Raw genomic sequence first — 24,301 nt, 5'->3', positions numbered from 1 at the left:
TTTACACATTAATTCCCAGGAAACAGCGAAGAGAGGGGAGGCATAAAGTGATCAGTATATTTGTAGCCATTTATAAGAAGAGAATTCTTTACCAATATTTTGTTCCCATTTTGTAAAGGGAAATTTGGTAAATAATGATTTCTGTTGTAAGTTGTTATAAAAAAAAAGATTGGTGATGTAGGGGGCTCATAGTACTGGTAAAGAGATTGATCAACCTAAATATTTAAAGTGGATAGGGTGTGTATGTAAAACATTTAGAATTTTTTAAATATTTATAAAAGTCAGGTGAAGGTATTGAGAATGAGTATTGTATTTCTTTAAATTATTTCATATGTGTATATGTAAATAAATCCTGTATAAATGTAACTACATATCTCTCCCTGGGTATCATAGTTAGGAGAGGAATATGAATTTCAAGGATATTTATAGGTATCTGGAGATTTTGGCTAACTTTAGAGGGGGGTGGTAGTGTATCCATTTATTTAGGAGCTTCAATAGTGGCTTTAATAGAGGGGAATGGTGAAGCTATCATTTAATCACCAGATAGGATGGAGAGTAGGAAGGTGCGAGAGGAAGAGTATGGCATTATGGTGCGCAAGGTTTATCCAGTGATAGGTTCCACCAATAACGGGTATGGTCCAATAGGGCCGCTAAGTAGTAATGTTATATATTAGAAAGTAACAGTCCACCTATAAACTTGTGTTTGGACATAGTCCTGTATGAACCCTTGTGGATTTTTAAATGAGAATCATATGTAGTTAGCAGAGACTTGTAGAGCCACCAATTAAATTGAGGTTGGGGGGTAATAAAAAAGAGAGCAGCACTCAAATAATTGAAGAATGGTCAGGCCAGGAAAGGGAAAAAATAATGCCCTGGAGAAAGCCAGAAAAAAAATTGCGAATAAGTAAAGAAATGGTCGATACAATTTCTTTGAATACAGTAAATATATGCACCGCATCTAACCAAGCAGAATAAGGCAATATTCCAGAAACAAAGAAACTGAAGAATGCTAGTGAGGTCAGGAGAAACCGCACTGGAGATCAGGGGAGCACAGATCCCATGCTCAAATCACAGGACAAGAAGAAGCAGTGGATCAGAGGGAGGTAACCCTCTTCCAGATCAGTGAGAGACAAGAAGACCTGGATGGGGTGTTTAGAGGAGACACATCTGAAGGTAATAGTTGCAGAATCTCCAGTATCCTGCAGACCTCATAAAGAGAGGTAAAAATATGGGTTTTGCTTTTGTATTGGAAAACCAATATAAAGGGGAAATTCCAGGCATACTTGATAGGATGGATCTTTAGGGCTGAAAGACAGGGTTGAAGAAGTAAAAATGAACATGGCACTCTGCCCTGCTAATTAGTAAAACGGCAATGAATAAGGATATATGAATGTGGGTCAAACTGGGTGAGAAATTCTTTAAATATATCAACAGCAAAAAAACTAGGGCAGAGCATATTGCACACATAATTAGCGATGATGGGGGGATGGTTACAGAGGACACTGAAAAAGCAACCGTGCTGAATGCTTTTTTCTCGTCAGTCTTTACACAGGAAACTGAGGAGTACACTGACCATGACTGTAAGGTTAGTAGTAATACACAGGACTTGCCACTATGGCTAACAGAGGGTGAAATCAGGGAAAGGCTGGATAAACTTAACACAAACAAATCACCAGGCCCGGATGGCGTACATCCGAGAGTACTCAAGGAACTCAGTAAGGTTATATCCAGACCACTGTTCCTGATCTTTGCTGACAGTATTAGGACAGGAGATGTACCAGGGGATTGGAAGAAAGCTAACGTGATTCCGATATTCAAAAAGGGCCAGAGGCATATCCCGGGAAATTATAGGCCTGTCAGTTTGACATCAATAGTATGTAAACTTCTGGAGGGGATGATAAGGGACTATATCGTAGAGTTTGCTAAAGACAACAACATCATCAGCAGTAATCAGCATGGGTTTACAAATGGGCGTTCTTGTCAAACCAATCTCTTAGCATTCTACGAGGAGGTAAGCTGTGAGCAAGATAGGGGGAGACCAGTGGATGTGGTGTACTTAAATTTCGCTAAGGCGTTTGATACAGTTCCCCACAAGCGCTTAATTTATAAAATAAGGTCTGCAGGCATCGACCGCAGAGTTTGCTCTTGGATACGGAATTGGCTTAAAGGGCGTGTCCAAAGGGTGGTAATAAACAGCGCATACTCAGACTGGTCTGAGGTTGTAAGCGGGGTGCCCCAGGGCTCAGTCCTGGGACCAACCTTGTTCAATTTATTCATAAACAGCATTGAGGACGGGATCAGTAGTGCGTTATCAGTTTTTGCAGATGACACAAAATTGGCCAGGGCAATAACTGCACAGCATGAAGCAGATATCCTACAGAATGACGTGGACAAAATTACAGAGTGGGCAACGACATGGCAAATGAGGTTTAACGTGGAGAAGTGTAAGGTTTTGCACTTGGGGACTAAAAACATAAAAGCACAATACACTTTAGGAGGGGAACCCCTGGGGGAATCAAAAATGGAGAAGGATCTGGGAGTCTTGGTTCATGATAGATTAGGCAACAGCATGCAATGTCAAGCGGCAGCTGCCAAAGCCAGCAGAATATTAGCATGTATAAAGAAAGGGATGTATTCCAGAGATAAGACTATAATCCTTCCACTTTATAAAACTCTGGTCCGACCGCATCTGGAGTATTCTGTCCAGTTCTTGTCGCCAGTCCTCAGGAGGGTGGTGTTGGAGCTGGAGAGAGTCCAGAGAAGGGCAACTAAACTAATTAGGGGATTGGAGGACCTTGACTATGAAGAGCGTCTACAATCGCTCGATTTATTCTCCCTGGAGAAGAGACGTCTGAGGGGGGACATGATAGCAATTTATAAATATCTTAATGGGGATCCCAGCTTAGAAAAAAAGCTGTTCATTCGAAGGGATTGCATGAGGACTCGAGGTCATACAATGTGATTAGAGGAGAAGCGTTTTAACCTCAGGCAACGTGGGGGGTTCTTTACTGTTGCTACAAGATTGTGGAATTCTCTACCACAAGAGGTGGTTTCTGCGGGTAGTATGGTGGCTTTCAAAAGACTCTTAGACTTACATCTCAAGGATCAGAACATTCAGGGGTATGTGAGATGATTACAGCCACACACACCTACACAGGTTGAACTGGATGGACTATTGTCTTTATTCAACCTCACCTACTATGTAACTATGTAACTATGTAACTATGTAAGAATTGAAGTGTCAAGTATTGTGCAGATGGAACAAGATGCTTTGCTTTGAATCTCCATTCCTCCAGTGGAATGCATGCAGCACAGGTAAATACATAATCGCCAGCACACCAAGGATCTTGCAAAATCAGTCCAAAAAACTTTATTCAAGATACGATCACATCAAAAAATGGTGCAACGTTTCGGAGCCGCACAGGACCCCTTCGTCAGGCATGTATTTACGAATATGTATTTACTTGTAACTAATCCAGTTGCCAACTGGTGATCGCTTCAGCACCCAGTACACACGAGCCTACAAACCAGGAAGGTGTGCGATAGGAATATGAACTATATGCATGCAGCACAGGACTTGGTCGAAAGGATGCATGGGTTTATTACATATAAATGCTAGCCCATTCTATGGTTGAGCGCCTTGGGTCTTTTTGTTGCATTTTTACCAGGTGGTGTAGAGCCAACCTTCTCTGTGTTCACTATATTTGGTTGCACAGGAGGTCCCCTCCTTATTTTTTATTTTTATTGTAAAAAAACAATCCAGATGATTGTGAATTTTCAGCTGACTATTGAGTTGGCATTTTTAATAAACTAAAGAATATTTCCAGCTACTGAAATATCGGACCATGGACATAAAGCTTACCCAAAGGAAAGCTGCTACAAGTGAAATGATCTGTAGCAGTTGTCATCTGCTCTTAACTTTAGCTGAACCTTTATGTTAAAATGGATCAAAACAAACAAGCATGCAAAACAGTTCTATTGCTTTGATTCATGTTCCATATACACTTAACCCTAAGAGGTACATCTTTACTCCACCAACAAACACAAAGTCAGAGCTATGCTCTGAGTCAGTCTCTGCCCACCAGGGCAATAGGGGAGTTAAGCAGCACAGCTGCTACTTTGTATGCCAATTCGCTAACTACAAATGTCTAATCTGGTGTATTTTTTGTTAGTGTCTAGCATTTCATTGTCCGTGAGATTCCCTTTTTATTATATAATTTGTTCAACTTTGAAAACTCTGAAATCTGCTTCTCTCTTATAAAATGTTGCCTAAAACTGTACCTGTATTGAAGTTGTGACTTGTGATTTTTAGAAAGGTTACAAATATACATGTATTACATAACTTTCTCCCACTTTTTTATGTGCAACAATGTTACTTGTTTTTGCAGCTACTTCTAGAAATTTAAAAATACTGCATATCAAATTTGGCTGTGTAACAGCTGTAGCAATTGGATGGAACTCGGTGGAAATAGATTTTAGGATGTTCCACTTTCTCTGCAACATCATTATGTTTTGACACTACCATTGTCCCTAGGTATATATTCAGGTTTCCTGTCGTGATGTTCAAGGGTATTTTGGTTAAAGATAGAGACTTAATTACAATTTGCAATGTTTTAAATATGTATTTTAGTCATGAAACATTTAATTCTTGAATTGGAAATTTAATTAGGAGGCTTTAATTTAAGAGGAAGTTAAATGAAGACTCAGTGATGCCTTCTGTTCCTTATATTTGCCCATACTTATTTATAAATCTTACAAAATGTTCATTTACACAGAGTAATTTCTTCTTTCAGTTAAAGTTTGCCTTTAAGGTTGGAAACTAATTTGAAAGTTCAGCTGTACATTTATATTTGATTATCATGCTTGGTAAACTAAAGCATACGAAAAGAGAGACAGTTTTTCTTGAATAATACATTTTACTAAGAGTCATAAATTAATCTTTACTTCTGAAATGATATAAATATAAGCACTAACTTCTTCAAGACCAATGCATTGCTATGAATCTAAAAAAAATATTGTTTTCTGATAGCAGAGAAAGTGTGGTAAATTACTTGCATCACTGCAGTTCTGGGAAATGTAATTCTCTTCTTAAGCAATCATTTTTAAAAGCTACGGTTTGCCTGAGTGACTTGCTGATAGTTGTCACTTTCTCAAGATTGACTTAACTTACTTAGTTTTTTCTCAAAACATTTACCTAACATGGATAAAAAAGCTAGACTTTGGATCCCCAACTACAGCTATTGTAAACATAACAACGTGTACATTTTCAACAATTTCTTTAGGGGAACTTACTTTTTTATTTTTCACTGTGTAAGGGGATCTTTGGTGTGTTTTCATTGTGCATTTTATTTGTGATAGAAGATATCTGAAGTGGTTAGAAATATCTCTTTCCTTGCATTGGAACTAATGTTTTTAAGCCAGGAGTATAAAAGTGTGTGAGCCACTTTACATTGCAACCTACTGTTTAACCAGTTGCCGACCAACCGCCACAGTTTTACTGTGGCAAGGTGGCTCAGCTGCGTGAATTAACGTTTAGTTCAGAACCAATCAGTCATCAGGTCCAGGCCAATGATTTATGACCTGGACCTGGTGATTGGTTCTGATCAATGGCAGATTTTCCTGTGCCTGTGTAATGTAAAAGCAGGCACAGGAAATTATGAAATCTCCTCTCCTGGAGCCCTTTTCGGTTCCAGCGTGAGAGGAGAGAGCATCAACAGTGAGTATGCAAGCACTACACTGACACCAGTACACATAGGCACATATTTAACCCCCTGATCACCCCCCAGTTTCCCTTTCACTCCCTGTCACAGTGTCACTATTTACAGTATACAGATAATTTACTGATTACTGTATTAGTGTCACAGGTGACGGCAGTTAGTGTGAGCACTAGTTAGCGGCAGTTAGTGTCTGTCCCAGTAAGATTTAGGGTACCCGCCATATATCCCCTAATAAAGATATAACCCCCAGGTTACCCCTTCACTGCCCTGTCACAGTGTCACTTTTATAGTGTACCGATCTTTTTTCTGATCACTGTATTAGTGTTACAGGTGATGTCAGTTAGCGTTAATGTTAGTTAGTGCCAATCCAGGATAGCGTCAGATTGCCCGCCACATATTTAGTAATACATTTTAACCCTTTGATTGTAAGCGACACACACACACTAAACATCTCCATTACTAGTATAGTGTCTGAACAGATCAATATTTTTGATCAGATCAAAACTATACTAGTGTCCCCAATATTATACTATAGTGTTCCCAAAATGTAGCGTTAGCAGGATCAGCCCCGACACCTGCCATCACCTGCCTTTAGCCCCTCCACAGGAAGTGCAGCATCAGCATATTACTGTCACTTTCAATACACAGCACACAAAACCGCACATTAGCAGAGTCAGGCCTGATCTCTGCTAGCGCTAGCAGTTACATTTTTTGGCAGCGGTTCAAACTGTTCTTGATAACTAGGTGCCTTTTTACCTGTGAGTCACACTAGGTACCTATAAATTTATTGGCCAAAATGTCCAAACAGAGCTACACTAGTGAAGAGGCATAAACGATGCTGAGCATGACAGATGAGAGTGATGGGGAAACCTCTCTGTCAGAATCAGGCTCAGTATTAGAACCTGTAGAGCAGTGGCACCCTGGCAGATAGCTCTGAGGATGGAGTAGTGGTCCCTACTAAGGTCAGGCATACCCGACCCGGCTCTTCTGTTGCTGAGGTGCAACAATCACAGGGTTCTCATATGCAGCAGAGTGTCTATACTAGTGCCGCTCAACCTTCTGGTGAACTGGCAAGTACCAGCGGCCTAGTACATCCTGGTCGTAGACAAACCAGCACTGCAGTATCACTTGGTGATGTGGCGAGTCCCATAAGTGCAGTTCAAACTGGTGTGGTGGCTAGCACAAGTAGTGGCCCACAGCCACCAATAATTCAAAAACAGGCCCGTAGACCCATAGTGTACTTCCTGATGCGCTTGCAAATCCAGATTGGGAGCACACCACTTCTGCAGCGCCCGTACTTCCCCAATTCACTGGCCAACCCGGAGTTCAGGTGGAAACAGATGATTTTACTCCTCTTGATTTTTATGAGCTGTTTTTCATGGAAGATTTGTACAGATCTATTGTGGACTGAATCAATTTATATGTCGATCAATTTATCACCGCAAATCTAAATTTGACCCTTGACAGAGAATTTGCTTGGAAATGTAACACTGTTTCTTAATTTAAAACCTTTCTGGGTCTCACAGGATTACTAAAAAGAGTGAGTTGAGGTCAAATTGGTCCACTGACCCAATTCATTATATGCCCGTGTTATCTGCTGCCACAACCAGGACTAGATACGAGCAAATCTTGCGGTTCATGCATTGCAATGAAAATCAACACTGTCATCCTCAGGTTGACCCTGGATAAGACTGGTTCCACAAAATTCGGCCCCTCGTAAATCACTTCAACCAAGAATTTGCAGCCTTGTATATGCCCCAACAAGCTGTCTGCATTGATGAGTCCCTGATAAACTTTTCTGGCTGCCTTGTTCTTAAACAGTTTCTCCACAGCAGGCATGCCAGATATGGGGTCAAGCTGTATAAGCTCTGTGACAGGGCAACAGGCTATACATGCAGTTTCCGTTTTTTTGAGGGAAAAGATAGCAATGTGGAGCCCCCCGACTGCCCAGACTACATAGGGAGCAGTGGCAAGATTGTTTGGGACTTGGTGTCCCCCTTTTCGGCAAGGGGTACCATTTATACATGGACAATAATTACACAAGCGTACCACTTTTTTAGTCATGTTTTTGATTCTGGAATTGGCTCATGTGGCACCGTGCAACCTAATCACCAGGGCTTCCTCCACGGCTTGTAGATTCCTGACTTAGACAGGGGAGAGAGCCTGCTTGAAGTGTAATGAATTGTTTGCAGTGAAGTGGAGGGACACACGGAATGTTTTTGTTCTGTCTTCCATTCACGCAGATTTGACTGTCCAAATTACAACGGTAACTGGATTTGTTGGGAAGCCCCTCTTTGTCCACAAATACAACCTTAACATGGGAGGGGGGACTTTAATGACCAAATGATGGCACCATACTTAATTGCCCATAAGGCCAGACACTGGTACAATAAAGTGTCTATTTACTTATTCCAAGCTTAGCTTATAGCTTATGTGCTATAAAAAGCATCAGGAAGAAGTGGATCCTTGCTAAAATTCCAGGAAGAGATCATTACAGCCCTTTTATATCCAGAAGGTGCAGTGGCCCAAATTCACAATCCAGATGCAGTGAGCCGGCTGCATGAAAAGTAGTTTCCGGATGTCCTCCCTGGTAATCCTACCCAAAGATCACCCCAAAGAAGATGTTGTGTCTCTAGAAAACGTGGATATAGGTGGGACACCTGCTTTTTTTGTCTCTCCTGTCCTGGCCAACCTGGCCTCTGCATCGGGGACTGTTTCCATAGCTACCACACACTAGTGGAGTATAGGTATAGGGTACAGCATGGCACAGTCTAAGGCACACTTTCACACAGGGTCTCAAAAGATGATAGATGGCGATAGCATTTTGAGAGACCCTAGCCTGCAACATTTAAAGTTTTCTTACAGTTACAAAAAAAGTGTAAAAAAGTTATAAAAAAATTAAAAAATTAAAAAATCCAAAAATAGTTGTTTTATGGAGTTAATTTTCTGTTCTTACTGTACTTTATAAAACACTGCTATACTGTAGTGTTTTATTGTTACTGTTTTTCATTGTTGACCATAAATTGCTTTGCAGATACTGCCTTTCTATTGTTTTACTGTACTGTATACTATTATAATGTAATGTTTTATTGTTACTGTGTTTTATTGTTAACCATTGTTTGCTTTGCAGGTACACCCTTCAGCTGCAGCACTGATTTGTTTATCCTGACAGTAACAGCTTTTGCTCTCAGCATATATGTAAATCAATGATTGCAGTGCTGTAGGAGATGCTTTCACCACCGCAGTTAAAAAAAAGAGCATATATGGCGAAGTATAGGGGAATGAGGTGGACACAGAGGGTGGATCTCCCCTATGCTTGGCCATATATTTTTTAACACTTTTCTTGGCAGAGATTTTTTCATCCACATCGGTCGATGTGACTGGAGGAATCTGTTATGTTCTTTTTTTTTTGTTCAGCCCATGGTCAATTGAAAGATCAATGTGAATATAGGAATCTGTTAGGTTGTCTTTTTTCGTTCAGCCCACAGGCTGCATGAAAAAAAAAGAACCTTACAATAGATGCCCAACAAGGAACAGCAACAAACTGGTATGTTGATGGACTTTTGAGTGGTCATACCAGAATGATGCCTGCAGGTTTAGGCATCATTTCGGTATAGTTTTTTACCACCAATGGTCGGCTTTCATGTAAGAGCAATCCTCGTGGCCAATTAGCTGCTAGACTCCTTTTATAAGCAGTGGGAGCGGACTCCAATCCCCCCCCCCATCCCGCCACCTTCCACAGTTTTTTGGGCACTCCTGTCCCACCAGGCAACCCAAGACTGCAGCAGGTAGTTCCGTCAGCTGCCCATAGAGCTTATTGGAAACCATAATGGCTCCAATCATCTCTATGGCCTAAGAAACCGGAAGCTAGGAGCATTTCATGACTTCGAATTCGCCAGATATAAACAATGCCATTGGGAAATTGGGTAAGTATCTTATCACATCAATCTTGGAATGGTCAGATGCTTTTAGGGCATAGGAGAGATATAGAGCCTAATAAACCCCAATATTTTCAAAAAAAGAGTACCTGTCACTACTTATTGCTATAATTGGGGACATTTACATTCCCTGTGATGACAAAAAAATGAAAGGGAAGGTTAAAAAATAAAATATAAAATCAAAATAAATAATATTGATAAAAATAAAAATGAAAGCACCCCTGCCCCCCCCCCCCCGTGTTTGCTCACAAAGGCGAATGCAATCATGGGTCTCATGTCATGTGTAAACAGCAATTGCACCGTGCATGTGAGGTATCGCCGCGAAAGTCAGATCAAGGAAACTAATTCTTTCAGTAGACCTCCTCTGTAAATATAAAGTGGTAACCTGTAAAGTCTTTTAAAGTCTTTTAAAAATGTATGCAGTTTGTCGCTGCTGTATGGGCGTGCGCAATTTTAAAGCATGTCAGGTTTAGTATCTAAATACTCGGCATAAAATCATCTTGTAAATTTTTGCAAACAATTGGGCATCATATAGTGTATTTGTGCAATCAATTAAAAAAATGTTTTTTTTCCCAAAAAATTGAATTTGAAAAATCTTTGCGCAAATACCGTGTGACCAAAAACAATTGCAACACCCTCCATTTTATTCTGCAGGGCATCTGCTTTAAAAATGTATAATGTTTAGGGGTTCAAAGTAGTTTTTTACTAAAAAAAAATAATTATTTAGGCTCCATGTACACGGGACGCTGGAAATGGACGTTTAGGAGCAGTTGGGCGTTTTTTTCAGAAGTCCCTGAACGCAGCTCCATGTTATCTTATCTGTCCATGTACACATGGTAGTTTACAGTCATTTGCAGGCAGTTGCGTTCAGGGACTTTTTTTAGAACGCAATTATATTGCGTTCGAACGTGTGTTTCCCGACGTTTCAAACGCAGAAACGCGGCCGAACGTGACTAAACGTGACTGAACGTGATGAACCTACGTTCAGCCACGTTATACGTTTTTTTTCTTCCATTCAAAATCAATGGTTCCCTATGGGAGCCTATTGATTTGAATGGAAGGCGCACCGCAAGTCAGATCAGGATGATCCGACTTGCGGCGCGACCTGCACTGTGAGAATCTTAAGGGGGAACTCCACCCAAAAATGGGAAAAAAATTGCGTGGGGTTCCCCCCCAGGTTCCAAACCAGGCCCTTCGGGTCCGGCATGGAATTTGAGGGTAGCCCCACGCCGAAAAAACGGCGTGGGGTTCCCCCCAAAATCCATACCAGACCCTTATCCGAGCATGCAGCCCGGCAGGCCAGGAAAGGGGAGGGGACGAGCGAGCGGCCCCACCCCCCCTGGACCACACCAGGCCACATGCCCTCAACATGGGGGGGTGTTGGTGCTTTGGGGCAGGGGGAGCTCTGCACCCCCCACCTCAAAGCACCCTGCCCCCATGTTGATGAGGACAAGGGCCTCATCCCCACAACCCTGGCCGGTGGTTGTGGGGGTCTGCGGGCAGGGGGCTGATCGGAATCTGGAAGCCCCCTTTAACAAGGGGGCCCCCCAGATCCCGGACCCCTCCCTGTGTGAATGGGTATTGGGGTACACTGTACCCCTACCCATTCACCCCATAAAAGATAGTGTATGTAAATAAGGACAGGAGACGTTTTGGAAAGTTTATTAAAAATCTTCATCCGGCTCTTCGGGGTCTTCTCCTCTCCGGGGGTCTTCTGCTCTTTTGCTGTCCGCCCTTCTGCTGTCCTCTCTTCTTGTCTTCTCCTCTCCGGGGGTCTTCTGCTGTCTTCTCTCCGTGGGGTCTTCTGCTCTTTTGCTGTCCGCCCTTCTGCTGTCCTCTCCTCTCCGGGGGTCTTCTGCTGTCTTCTCTCCGTGGGGTCTTCGGCTCTTTTGCTGTCCGCCCTTCTGATGTCCTCTCTTCTTGTCTTCTCCTCTCCGGTCTTCTGCTCTTGTGCTGTCGGCTGTCGGCTCTCCTTCTTCCTCCGGTCCTCCTCCGACGACGTCTCCAGCGATTATGCCGGCCTCTGGTCTCTGCAGCTTATTATATAGCCATTAGGGGCGTGGCCGCCAGATGACATCATCGGGAGACCACGCCCCTTGTGTCACATGTGACGTCACATGTGACACAAGGGGCGTGGTCTCCCGATGACGTCATCTGGCGGCCACGCCCCTAATGGCTATATAATAAGCTGCAGAGACCAGAGGCCGGCATAATCGCTGGAGACGTCGTCGGATGAGGACCGGAGGAAGAAGGAGAGCCGACAGCCGACAGCACAAGAGCAGAAGACCGGAGAGGAGAAGACAAGAAGAGAGGACATCAGAAGGGCGGACAGCAAAAGAGCCGAAGACCCCACGGAGAGAAGACAGCAGAAGACCCCCGGAGAGGAGAGGACAGCAGAAGGGCGGACAGCAAAAGAGCAGAAGACCCCCGGAGAGGAGAAGACCCCGAAGAGCCGGATGAAGATTTTTAATAAACTTTCCAAAACGTCTCCTGTCATTATTTACATACACTATCTTTTATGGGGTGAATGGGTAGGGGTACAGTGTACCCCAATACCCATTCACACAGGGAGGGGGTCCGGGATCTGGGGGGCCCCCTTGTTAAAGGGGGCTTCCAGATTCCGATCAGCCCCCTGCCCGCAGACCCCCACAACCACCGGCCAGGGTTGTGGGGATGAGGCCCTTGTCCTCATCAACATGGGGGCAGGGTGCTTTGAGGTGGGGGGTGCAGAGCTCCCCCTGCCCCAAAGCACCAACACCCCCCCATGTTGAGGGCATGTGGCCTGGTGTGGTCCAGGGGGGGTGGGGCCGCTCGCTCGTCCCCTCCCCTTTCCTGGCCTGCCGGGCTGCATGCTCGGATAAGGGTCTGGTATGGATTTTGGGGGGGACCCCACGCCGTTTTTTCGGCGTGGGGCTACCCTCAAATTCCATACCGGACCCGAAGGGCCTGGTTTGGAACCTGGGGGGGAACCCCACGCAATTTTTTTCCCATTTTTGGGTGGAGTTCCCCCTTAAGATTCTCACAGTGCAGGTCGCGCCGCAAGTCGGATCATCCTGATCTGACTTGCGGTGCGCCTTCCATTCAAATCAATAGGCTCCCATAGGGAGCCATTGATTTTGAATGGAGGCAGAAAAACGCTGCTAAAAGCAACGTGGCCAAACGTGCAATAACGCAAATGGAAAAAGCTACTGAAAGCACGTTTAACAGCTGCTTTTTCCCGGCGTCAGAAATAGCTTTGCAGGACGTTTTTTCTAACGTCTCGTGTACATGGAGCCTTAATGTAAACAAAAAGTTTCAGAAAATACTTCGTTTTCAAGTGGGTAGAGGAGTGGGTGATGTGTGGCATAAGCTTTTAAAACTGGGCATAAAATGTCAGGACAGTTCAAACACCCCCCAAATGTCCCCTTTTTGCAAAGTAGACACCCTAAGCTATTTGCTGAGAGGCATTTTGAGTCCATGGAATATTTTATCATTTGCCACAAGTTTCGGGAAATTTTTTTTTATCAAGAAAAAACTTTATTAAAGAATTATAAACAAAAAACATAACAGAGTCCAGATCAGACAGACCATAGTCAATAAAGATCATCTATAATACAATTAGCTATACAGTGCAAAAGAAAATCGAACTGCAAACAACCCGTAGCCCACATCATCACAAGCAAGGTAATTCTCCACCCCTGCCCCCTGTTCCCGCTGCCATCCAGCTGCACGAAAAGCCAGGAGCAGAACAGTAGACAAGAACCAGTCATGCATCATACCCCAAGCCTAAAACCACCCTAGCCATTATATTGTGAAGTATCAGATCCACCGGGGCCAGGCCCGGTACAGCCAAACAAGGAGCCCACATCCTATCAAATTTGCCTGAGCTGCCCCTATGCTGGTATATGTACTTCTCCAATCTAAGAATATCACCCATTGCAGTAACCCATTCCTTAACCGAAGGAGCCCTAGGGGAGATCCAGTGCCGCAGAATTAGCTTCCGTGCCTGAAACAGGGCCCGGCCAAGAGCCTGCTGAGGCGGCACAAAGGCTTGAACACCTCCCATGATGCCCAGCAGGCAGACCTTAGGATCCTCCGGCACCTGGACCCCGAACGCCACCTGATAGCGTGTCGAGCACACTCTTCCAATACATATGAAGTTTGGGGCACCTCTATAGGAGATGTACCAAATCCCCATGATCTCTCATGCACCTGCCACAAGTTGGAGAATCTCTCCTGCCCATTCTGTGCAGCCTGGCGGGGGTGTAGTGCGTTCTGTACAGAATATGCAATTGAGACAATCTCTGAGCCACATTCAAGGAGCTCAAATGTTCCCACATCCCTCTCCCATCGGGGGACCATGCCCAACGGATGCCGGTCCATAAAAAAACCCAGCAGCAGGGAGTAGCAATGTGATATAAATCCCTTAAAGTTATCAACCGTGGACATAAAATGAAAAATTGGTGCCGGGGAATGTACCCATAAATCTTCCCCCTCCTGAGCCCTAACCGCATGCTGAAGTTGGAGATAATAAAAGTGCATGAATTGAGGAAGACAGAATGCCTCCCTCAGCTCAGTAAATGAACGGAGTACTCCATTGCGGAATATATGTTTCAGATGGGAAATGCCATATACCAACCACCTGGCGCCATAGGACAATATATACCAACTCCGAGTATCTAGCATTCGCCCAAATAGGACTGAGTCTCGTGAACCCCGCTACCTGTTGTAAGTGGCGAGCCTTATTCCATGTTTTTTGCATGAGGACATAGGTTGGGAACTTTTTACTAGACTTCCTTAGCCGCATGGATCCAAAAGGGCAGCTACATCCCCCCGACCCACGGTGTGTGCCAGAAGGCACGCAACCGACCCTTCCTCTTTCTCACTAATGGCCCGGACGATATGTTGAAGCTGTGAGGCCAGGTAGTACAACCAGGGATTAGGGACCGCTAACCCACCCAGGTCCTTAGGTCACTGAAGGTGTTCCAGCTTAATCCTTGGATTTTTGGATAGCCACAAAAGGGATCTAAAAATAGAATTGACGATGCGAAACAAACGCAGCGGGATGATTACCGGGGAGTTGTGGAGAGCATATAATAGTTGAAGCATGGGAATCATTTTGACAGGAGCAACCTAGACCAAATTTTAACTTTTTCACGAAATCGCGCAAGTAAAGGGGTTAAATTGAGACGTGCATAATCCAATGGCTCTGGGGTTACCTGTATGTCCAAGTACCGAAATTCCAATGAGAGGGGGATCCCAACCACCCCAATCTATTGACCGCCACTGGTATCATCTAGTAAGTTTCGGGAAATTTAAAGAAAATTTTTTCACAAATGTGTCACTAAATAATATATTTCTCACACATGCCATGGCTATCTGTGGAATTGCTGCACATGTATAAGTTTGGGCACTGAAACCTCAAAGGTTTCACTGCTGTCTGGGCCCTCTGGTGCCTCTGTGTTATGTACTCTGTTACTTTGAAGTTTTCCTGGCTGCAGTGCTTTCTCTCTAAAACTATTGAAAGTCGCCCTTCTATGATACCTGGTGTCACCACTAAAGGATATCTGCCATATTTGCCATTTATGACCGCTCTATAATTTGAGGCTCAATTTTATCTGGTAAGCAGTTTGGATTGGTGATTGATGAAGCTCATTCCATTTCACTCACTAGTGTTGGATGAACTTTCCTTTTAACCTCATTACGGACTTTTACTGATTTTGATCAATTATTGGTGTTACCTTGTTTTATGTATTTAAGTTTGGTGTGTAATCTTACCTGTATGGTTGGCTGCCTTTCTATGTTTGCTTAGTGTGTTCTAAGCACAGATAATTTTCCCTTTTTTGGTTTTGATTTGTGGAATTACACCCTAAAAGACATTCTCCTGAGTACATGAATACCACATTTGTGAGACTTCTTGGGAGCCTAGCCATGTACGGGACCCTAAAAACCAATCACCGCCTTCAGGCTTTCTAAGGGTATAAATTGCTAATTTTACTTCCCCACTACCTATCACAGTTTCTGAGGCCCTGAATTGTCAAGATAGTACACCTCCCCCCCCCCCCCCACACACACACACACACACACACAAATTACCCAAGTAGACACTCCAAGCTATTTGCTGAGAGGCATGTAGAGTTCATGGAATATTTTATATGTTGCCACAATTTTCGGGAAAATGACAAAAATGTTTTTTGTTATTTTTTTTTTACACAAGTTGTCACTTAAATGATATATTGTTCAAACGTGTCATGAGTATATGTGAAATTACACCCCAAAATACATTCTGCTGCTTCTCCGGAGTACGGGGATACCACATGTGTGAGACTTTTTGGCAGTCTAGCCGCGTACAGGACCCGAAATGCAGTCACTGCCTTCAGGCTTTCTAAAGGCGTAAATTGATGATTTTACTCCTCACTACCTATCATACTTTTGGTGGCCATGAAATGCCAAGATAGCACAAAACCCCCCCCCCCCAAAATGACCCCTTTTTTTAGAAAGTAGATACCCCAAGGTAATAGCTAAGAGGCATGGTGAGTATTTTTCAGCTCTTATTTGTTTTGGAAAATGAAGGAAGAAAAGAAAAATGTATTTTTTTATTTTTTTGTTCTTTTTTCAAATTTCAAAACGTTGTGACAAAAAGCGAGATCAACATGCCTCTCAGCAAATAGCTTAGGGTGTCTACTTTCTAAATAGAGGTAATTTGGGGGGAGGGGTTTTTGCTATCTTGGCATTTTATGGCCTCCAAAACTGTGATAGGTAGTGAGGAGTGAAAACAAAAATTTACGCTCTTAGAAAACCTGAAGGTGTTGATTGGTTTTCAGGATCCTGTAGGCAGCTAGACTGCCAAAAAGTCTCACACATGGGGTATCCCCATACTCAAGAGAAGAATCAGAATGCATTTTGGGGTGTAATTCTACATATACTCATGGCATGTGTGAGCAAAATATCATTTCAATGGCAACTTTGCGTAAAACAAAAAGTTTGATTTATTTTTTGCAATTTTTAAAACACCTGTGACAAAACAATTAAATATTCAATGTGCTCAACATGCCTCTCAAGAAATTCTTTGGGGTGTCTACTTTCCAAAAAGGGGTTATTTTGGGGGGTTTTGTACCGCCCTGTTATTTTACCACTTCAAGAAATAAGATAGGAAGTCAGAAAGTAAAATCTGCGTAAATTATAGTATATACATCATAGTTTGTAGAAGCTATAACTTTTTTGCAAACCAATAAATATACACTTATTGGTGTTTTTTTTTTTATCAAAGACATGCAGCTAAGTTAATTTTGGCCTAAATGTATGACAAAAATTAAGTTTATTGGATATTTCGTATAAGAAAAAGTAGAAAATTAATTTTTTTCTCAAAATTTTTGGTCTTTTTTTTTATATCACAAAAAATAAAAACCGCAGAGGTGATCAAATACCACCAAAAGAAAGCTCTTTTTATGAGAAAAAAAAGGACATACATTTTGTTTGGGTACAGCATTGTATGACTGCGCAATTACCAGTAAAAATTACACAGTGCAAAAAAATGGCTTGGTCATTAAGGGGGTAAAACCTTCCGGTCCTTAAGTGGTTAAAGAGGAACTGTAGTTTATTTTGGTCTGCAAATATTATGACTTACTCACTTTGAAGCAATTTTAATGTGATATTTCAAGTTTATATGCCCTGTGCAATATTTTAATTATTCCATTGCAATTACAATTTTTTTTAAATGCCCTCTCTAGCTAATAGCTTTGTCTAACCTTATGCAGTTAAACTTCTTGATTAAAAGCTGAAGAAATAATTTCTCAAATCTTTCATTACCTGAACAGCAGACTCCCACTGTAATGAAGAGAAATTGCTATGCAAAGGATCTTTATAAAGCAACATTTGCAGTGTTCCTGGCCCCCACTGCTCCCAAGGCTTCGTCTTGATTACCCCTTATATCCTATGATATGGGGGTCGTTTGGAGGGGCCGCAAAGTCTAAAGGAGGACTAAAAGCCTTTGGACAAATACATTTATTAGTGGTTTTATTTCAGAGAAAGGGCCACTTAATGGGCAAATATATCTGCCCCCCTGCGGAAGGAGGAGGAGATTGTGACATCACCCGCAGTCCCTGTCGGCGGAGCGAGGCTCTGCTTATCTTGTTATCTGGAATCACTGTATTTTCTTCTAATTCAAGTAAGAGGCTGTCTTGTTTTTAATAAACGTGGTAGTTTATGCATAATGATCCGCCTCTTGCTTTTTTTGGGAACATCTTGACCTGTACTTGAGAGAAGGGGATATGTGTTAAAGATCCGTTGATCCAGTGTGGAGTTAAGACCATGCTGTTTTTTGGATTAAGGCTGTTTTCTCTCAGCCTTCAGGTGAGAGGCTAGAACCACTGGTGGAGGATATTGGCACTGAGTGGGAGCACCTTATATCTGAATACTACTAAAGCACTGTGCACTTTTCCCTTGGATTTGTTTGGACTTTTTTAACCCCTCTCCTTTGAAGGATGTTTTACAGCGATATTTATGCACTTTTCATTATTTATTGATTGACCATTTTAATTATTGAGTTTTTATTTTATTTTTTGTCTTGTTTTCCTGGGCAAACAATGTGCGTGGTGTTGGATCAGCAGGGACAGACTGCCGGTGTAGTGAGCTTAGTTTAATGAGAATGGCAGGCGACCGGTTACAATTTATCTAAGTAGTTGTCTAGGGCTGGGATTCCTTCCTTCAGGCCTTTGCGTTTCCGGGTTTCAGCTACCACTTGTGATGGGCGAGTTTTGGCCTCGAAGGGGTCTCCAGGAAGGATCTGCCAGTGGTCAAACACACACTGAGGGAAGGCCTGACCACCTGTGTTAGACCTGAGATCAGCAGTGAAGCCGAATGATTCGTTGATGGGAAGATAGGCTTTTACAACAAACATAGGGGTTCCGGCCACTTGGGACTCCTCAAAGACATGTCCACGCTTCCTGTTCAGCACACCATAGATGCCACCCACAACTTGCTCTGGACACTGGATCTCCACCAAGTATATGGGCTCCATTAGCCTGGGCTGGACAGTGAGGGCAGCAGCATAGAGCACGCTTCTTGCAGTGGGGATGATCTGTCCACCTCCACGATGAATGGCACACAGCATGCAGGGTGACATCGTGAATGTCATACCTGGTGCCACGCATGTTCTCTTCACACAGAACTTCCTCTTTGGTGGCGCACTGGAAGCCAGCAACAACACTGTCCTTGATCTCATTGAGGTACTGGACACCTTTGGTAACATCAACAAGGACGTTGGGTCCTGTTCCGTGAGGTCCAAAGCACCAGATCTTCCTGGCCTCGGTCACATCCCATTCGTACTTCTCTGCCAGGTAGCGGGCACGAGTCTTCAACTCCTGTCAGGAACTGACGTCTCCTTTGTTGATGTCTTCAGCCAGGCCATCAGGGAACGGCCGTGCTTTTACATACAGACGGTTGTGCTTGTTGGGGGACTTGGACAAGCAGAGCAGGCTGGACTCTTCACTTACAGTCTCACGGTATGATACAACCGACTCAGATTTGAATACAGGCATGGTCCTCTTCCAGATCTTTAAGGCAGATTTCCAGATGAAGCTCACCAGCTCCAGCAATGATGTGTTCTCCAGACTCTTTAATTATACACTGCACCATAGGATCATACTTGGCCAGACGTTTTAGACCTTCAATCAGTTTTGGGAGGTCAGCTGGGATTTTCGCCTCCACAGCCACACGGACAACAGGGCTAACACTGAACTTAATGACAAGCAAGTTGTGGGCATGTTTGAGGGTGCTGATGGTCTTCACTAAAAACTGGTCAACACCGACAAGACCAACTATGTTACCTCAAGGGACGTCCTCAATGGGCTCAACATACCGACCCATCATCAGGATGGTCCTCTGATTTAAGGTTTAAGGTAGGGATCCTCCTTCTTGCCTGGTGTGTAGTTGGGACCCATAATAGGCACTTTCTGTCCTGTAGATACAATCCCAGAGAAAACACGGGCAAAGGCATAGAAACGTCCCTTATCAGTTGTAGGCACCATCTTGGATATATACATCATCAGGGGTCCCTTAGGATCACAGTTTTTCACACCCATGGCAGCCTCATCATTGGGTGGTCCCTCGTACAGGAGCTCACAGCAGTATTTCTGTGCAGTAACGGGTGATGGCAGATGGATTGTGATCATCTGAAGCAAGGCATCTCCAGCAGGAAACCAGCGTCTAATTACAGCCTTCAGAAGTTGTTTTCCTTCCTTGTCCCTGTCCTCTGCATCCAGCTTGATATCCAGCTTCTCAATCAGTTTGGCAGTTTCGTCTTTCTTGAAGTTCATGATGGCATCAAATATCTTGAAGATAGGATCCAGAATAAGTTGGCTGAAGGTACAGGGTAACTTCTTTCCATCAGGAGAGGTGGCAGTTTTGCTGAATTTACCAGAAGCTGGATCAAAGTAATTGTCTCCCCAAAGCTTCTTCATCATGTCTTCTACTTTCTTTGCGCGTTCTGCTGGTGGAAGCTGTGCCTTCTCTCCTTTGGCAGCAAATTTGCTAACGTACATCTCAGCAAACTGTTTCAGAGTGAAAGCCCAGCCGTGCAGACCAGAACCAAAGCCAACTGTGCCAACTACTGGGTCGATCATGATGTTGGCCATAGGTCCGGTTTCTCCCTCTCCGTAGGTAGAGATGATGACTAGAGTTGAGCGGACACATGGATGTCCGTGTTCGGCGGGTTCGGCGGAACTTGAAAAAAAAGTCCGGGTCCCGTGTCCCGGACTTTTTCCGAACTTTACCCGGACACCGAACCCCATTGAAGTCAATGGGGACCCGAACTTTCAGGCACATGGCAGCAAAACGTAGTTAAGAGCATGGCAAGTGCTCTGCAAACAAATGTGGATAGGGAAATAACTTAAAACAACAAAAAAAAAACAGAAAAATAAAACAATGTTCTTCATCTGTGAAGGACGAGGCCCATATGGAGTAGGAGGGAGGTTGAGGTGGTGGTGGATGTGGCTGTGTCATAGGCATGCGCACAGGGTGTGCATGGTGTGCCTGGGCACTCCCTAATCACCTAGGGCACATTAGCATTGTTGCTCTGTTTGCCAATGAGGAGATGGAAAAGATCTCCCTCGGACCTGCTCTGCCATAAGAGAAGTGCCACACACTTCTATTTCACTTTGCCAGCAGGGAGAGTAATGTACCGGGGCCATATACATGTAGGCAAACACATGCATGTGTATTTAAACTTTGGGGTGCACACCCTAATGCAATAGGCTGCACACACCTATGGGCGGTGTAGGTGGAAGCGGCGGTGTAGGAGGACGAGGTAGCCAACACTGCTTTTTTCAGTCATTTTAAATGAGGGTACACCCCAAAAGAGTGAGAAAGATCAAAAATAGAACAATGGCTGGGTAAGGTCGGTATCCATCTCTATTCTGCACAAGGTACGGAAAAGTCCTGTGGGATCCATGCCTGGTTCATTTTAATGAACGTGAGCTTGTCCACATTGTCTCTGGACAGGCGGCTGCGCTTGTCTGTGATAACGCCCCCAGCCGTGCTAAATACACGTTCAGATAATACACTGGCTGCAGGGCACGTCAGCACCTCCAAGGCGTAAAGGGCAAGCTCAGGCCATGTGCCCAATTTGGAGACCCAGAAGTTGAAGGGGGCAGACTCGTCATTCACTACATGTAGGCGTGTGCACACATACTGCTCCACCATGTTGGTGAAATGCTGCCTCCTGCTAAGACGTTCCATATGAGCTGCTGGTGCTGCTGTTTTTTGTGGCGTGCTGACAAAGCTTTTGCACATTTCAGCCATGCTAACCCTGCCTTCTGAGGTGCTGGCGGTGCCCTGGTTGCATTGGCGACCTCTTCCTCCTCCTCTGCCTTGGCCTTGTGCTTCCACTGTGGCCCCGCTGTCAGGTGGGAATGCCAGCAGCATCGCATCTACCAGCGTGCGCTTGTACTCGCGCATCTTGCGATCGCACTCCAGTGAGTGAATTAAGGACGGTACGTTGTCCGTGTAACGGGGATTCAGCAGCGTGGCCATCCAGTAATCAGCACAAGTTAGAATGTGGGCAACTCGGTGGTCATTGTGGAGACACTGCAGCATGTAATCGCTCATGTGTGCCAGGCTGCCCAGAGGCAACGAAAGGCTGTCCTCTGTGGGAGGTGTATCATCTGTGTCCTCTGTATCCCCCCAGCCACGCACAAGTGATGGCCATGAGCTGGCTTGGGTGCCATCCTGCTGTGAACATGGTTCCATCTCCTCTCCATCTCCTCCTCCTCATCCTCCAGAACTATGCCCCTGCTGGACAATTGTGTCCCTGGCGTTTGTGGGTGCAGGAAACCACCCTCGGAGCCACTTGCGAATGACTGCCCTGAAAGCCTTGGAAATGTTACCTCTTCATCCTGTGCCACATCCTCTTCCATCATTGCCCGAATCGTTTTTTGAAGGAGGCATAGAAGTGGGATAGTTAAGCTGACAACAGCGTCATCGGCACTGGCCATGTTGGTGGAGTACACAAAACAGCGCAACAAGGCACACAGGTCTCTCATGGAGGCCCAGTTATTGGTGGTGAAGTGGTGCTGTTCCGCAGAACGACTCACACGTGCGTGCTGCAGCTGAAACTCCACTATGGCGGCTGCTGCTCGCACAGTCTTTCCAGCATGTGCAAGGTGGAGTTCCACCTTGTGGGCACGTCACATATGAGGCGGTGAGCGGGAAGGCCGAAGTTACGCTGCAGCGCTGACAGGCGAGCAGCAGCAGGGTGAGAACGCCTAAAGTGCGCACAGACGGCCCGCACTTTCTGCAGCAGCTCTGAAATATCGGGGTAATTTTTAAGGAACCTCTGCACCACCAAATTCAGCACATGCGCCAGGCAAGGGATGTGTGTCAAACCGGCTAGGCCCAGAGCTGCTATGAGATTTCGCCCATTATCGCACACCACCAGGCCGGGCTTGAGGCTCGCTGGCAGCAACCACTCATTTGTCTGCTGTTCCATGCTCCTCCACAACTCCTGCGCGGTGTGTGGTTTTTCCCCCAAACAGGCAAGTTTTAAAACTGCCTGCTGTCATTTACCCCTGGCTGTGCTGAAGTTGGTGGTGAAGATGTTACGCTGACCGGATGAGGAGGCGGTAGAGGATGAGGAAGCGGAGTAGGAGGAGTTAGGAACAGGAGGCAAACTAAAGCGCCCTGCAATCCTCGGTGGTGGAAGGACATGCGCCAAATTGCTATCCGCCTCAGGCCCATCCGCCACTGCATTTACCCAGTGTGCCGTTATATAGCGCCCGGAGATATAACGCCCCTGACCGTGCTTACTGGTCCACGTATCGGTAGTTAGGTGGACCTTGGCACAGATGGCGTTGCGCAGTGCACACCTGATTTTTTCCCCCACTTGGTTGTACAGGGAAGGGATGGCTTGCCTGGAAAAGTAGTGGTGGCCTGGCACGACGTACTGTGGGACAGCCACCGACATAAGGCTTTTAAAACTGTGCGTCTCCACCAGACGGAATGACAGCATTTCAAAGGCCAAGAATTTTGAAATGCTGGCATTCAGGGCTGGGTGGGTAGGGGGGTACTTTCTCTTCCTCTGAAGTGTTTGGGAGATGGAAAGCTGAACGCTTCCACGGGACATTGTGGAGATGGTTGGTGACCCAGGTGGTGGTGTTGCTGACAGATCGTCTGTTTGCGGGGTGGCAGGTGCCGGTATCACTACAGAGGTGGATGGAGAGGCCGAGACTGCAGCAGAAGAGGAAGCAGGAGGAGCCAGAGACCTTTCTTGGTTTTGAAGGTGTCTACTCCACTGCAGCTCGTGCTTTGCACTTAGATGCCTGATCATGATGGTTGTGCTCAAGTTGAGAAGGTTTATGCCTCGCTTCAGGCTCTGATTGCACAGGGTGTAAACCACTCGTGTCCTGTCATCAGCACATTTTCTGAAGAACTTCCACGCTAGAGAACTCCTTTGAGCTGGCTTTGGTGTGCTTGTTCCCTTGCTGCGTTGGGCAGTAGCAGGCGTAGTGTCTAGGGCACGGCCGCTCCGCTTCTGCACCCTGCTCCCTCTTCTGCTGTGCTGGTGGCTCTGTGCGACCACCGCCTCTTCCTCCAAACTACTCAGGTCACCTGCATGACCTTCATTCCATGTGGGGTCGAGGACCTCATCGTCCTCCACATCATTTTCCACCCAGTCTTCACCCCTGCCCTCTTTGTCGGTCTCCACAATTCTGAGTGCCGCAGCAGTTGGCACCTGCGTTTCGTCATCATCGGAGATGTGCTGCGTTGGTCCTTCCATGTACTCATCTTGAGAAATAAGTGGTTGGGCATCGCTGCACTCAATCTCTTCCACTTCTGGGGAAGGGCTAGGTGGATGGCCCTGGGAAACCCTGCTGACAGAGTCATCAAAAAGAAGAAGAGACTGCTGCATGACTTGGGGCTCAGACTGCTTGCCTGATTTGCAAGGGGGTGAGGTGAAAGACGGTTGGACATTGGCTGCAGGTGCCAACTCTGTCTCCCACCCAGTCTACTGCAGAAAGGTCAATGTGAAGGAACTGGAGGCACTGTCAGCAACCCAATCTACTATCGCCTGTACTTCTTCTGGCCTCATAACTTCTAGAGGCGCATGATGCCCTACCAAATACTGCTGCAGGTTCTTTCGCCTACTCACACTTGAGGAAGGTGTTTCACTTG

At 45.0% G+C, this 24,301-nt stretch overlaps 1 protein-coding gene and 1 pseudogene across 2 annotated transcripts in view; both read right to left on the bottom strand.

Moving 5' to 3' along the window:
• NAALADL2 (N-acetylated alpha-linked acidic dipeptidase like 2) overlaps positions 1 to 24,301 on the bottom strand; it is a 1,571,070-nt gene that overhangs the window by 1,190,000 nt on the left and 356,769 nt on the right. The window lies entirely within an intron of this gene.
• On the bottom strand, positions 18,167 to 20,301 carry LOC309551160 (elongation factor 2-like; annotated as a pseudogene). Its single transcript has one exon. The product of its transcript is annotated as an elongation factor 2-like (transcript).

Source organism: Pelophylax lessonae (genome assembly GCF_965119305.1).
Source record: "Pelophylax lessonae genome assembly, chromosome: 3".
NCBI lineage: Eukaryota > Metazoa > Chordata > Amphibia > Anura > Ranidae > Pelophylax > Pelophylax lessonae.
The sequence above is the reverse complement of the archived record's forward strand: the minus strand, read 5'-3'. Positions and strand labels throughout refer to the sequence as shown.